Here is a 1,782-nt window from a genome sequence, read left to right as displayed (position 1 = left end):
CAGAACGGGCTGGAACGGTCACTAAATCAGAAACAGTGGGATGTGTTAAAGAAACTGAAGAACAGTATTTAAGAAATAAGAATGGGGCACTGACATAAGGTACTTTACAATGCCAGTTTCTAAGACACACTAACCAACCTAATACACATGGTATATTGGCCTAGATGGTAGTGATGTACCAAGCTACAAAAGTTCCACAGAACACACATTCCATGACCGATTCAATTCCCTGGTTTGCATAAAAACAACTTGGAATGGACACTTCTTGGTCTACACTGACCAGATTCATAGGGGCTACAGAACTAACAGTGCAACTAGCCATAAACTCACAAAGACTCCTCTTTCTCCTACCCTACAAGCTGAAGATGACACTTTTCCTTATTCCATACCTGCCACAGGTGCCATAGGACTCTTCACATACTGTTACATTTCATCCACAGCTTCTCTGAATCTTGATGGAAGGGAGAGACAGTTGACTGTCATCTGCATATTGGTGACCCTCACCCCAAATCCCAAATTGTGTAGATGTCAAAAAGAATGGGAGACGAAATGGAACCTGATAGTTTGATGTTGCCTCACCGATTCATCCTTGTTTGTGTATTATCTTTTTTTTTTTTACTTTTATGTTTATTTACTTTAAAGTTTGTTTTTAACGTTTGTGGCTGTTTTTGGCTGCCTTGGGGACCCAACGTTTGGTTGGAAGGCAACATAGAAATGTTTTAAATAAATAAATAGGAGTACCCCACAGAACAGGGGCCAAACAGAAGTCTCCCAGCAGCATCTGTTGAAACCTCTCTTCCAGCAAGGACTCGAACCAATCTAGAACAGCACCAGTCAGGCCTATCTCTGGCACATGGTTAGGTCATGACTGGTGGTATTGGAAGCCACTGAGATGCTCAGAAGAACAGGAGTCACCTCCCCTGTCTTTCTGCCAGCAAAGGTCCACATGACATACAAGACTGCATGACATACAAATCAGTTTCATCCCTCAATCCACACAGGAAACCAAACTGAAATTGGAAATTTTCCAAACAAAACATCTGGAGCGGGAGAGTTGTAGACACGGTTTTCCAACAGAAAGGATATTTTCCTCCCCAGGGGAAGTGCCTCAGCAAATGCTACACTGAGAATCCAGCTGAACACATCTGTACAGGCTATCCTCTACCCACCCACCCATCACACCTATGATATTTATTGATTTGGCTATAACACCAGTAGGTGTTCTAAACTGTCTTTTGGCTTTAATAGACTTTGGATAATAGAATCATGAAACTTCTGAACAGTCACTATGATATTATAATTCAGTCTAGTTAACATCACTGTTGGTGAAATCTCTATTTGCCAAAAAAGGCAAAAAATGAGTTTTGTAGAGAAGGGGCAAATGACATTGAAATACTGCCCTGCTCTTATGTTTAGAATATGGTTTGTTTGTGCCTTTGACATATTCTTTTATGTTCTGCCAAATAAATGTCTATAAAATGCCTGTTCCGAGCTATACCTGATACATTTTGGTCATGAATGGGTTAACAAAAGCATGCTATTCTCACATTTTAATTTCTAAAATATTGTTCACTAGTTTCTTCAATGCATCCCATTGCTTTTGTGATACTAGTATTTATTTAGAGCCCATTCTGGCCAGTTTTGTGGTATTCCAGGAGCATTTGGCGTGATAGAGGGTTAATAAAAGTGTGATATTTCCGTGTTTATTTAGTGCTTCTTCTGGCCTGTTCTAAGGTATTCCAGGAGCTTTGGGCAGGGAAAAGCTTAACAAAAGCCTGAGAT

This window comes from Eublepharis macularius, chromosome 4 (assembly GCF_028583425.1).
Source record: "Eublepharis macularius isolate TG4126 chromosome 4, MPM_Emac_v1.0, whole genome shotgun sequence".
In the NCBI taxonomy this organism is placed as follows: domain Eukaryota; kingdom Metazoa; phylum Chordata; class Lepidosauria; order Squamata; family Eublepharidae; genus Eublepharis; species Eublepharis macularius.
This window is presented reverse-complemented; position numbering follows the sequence as displayed.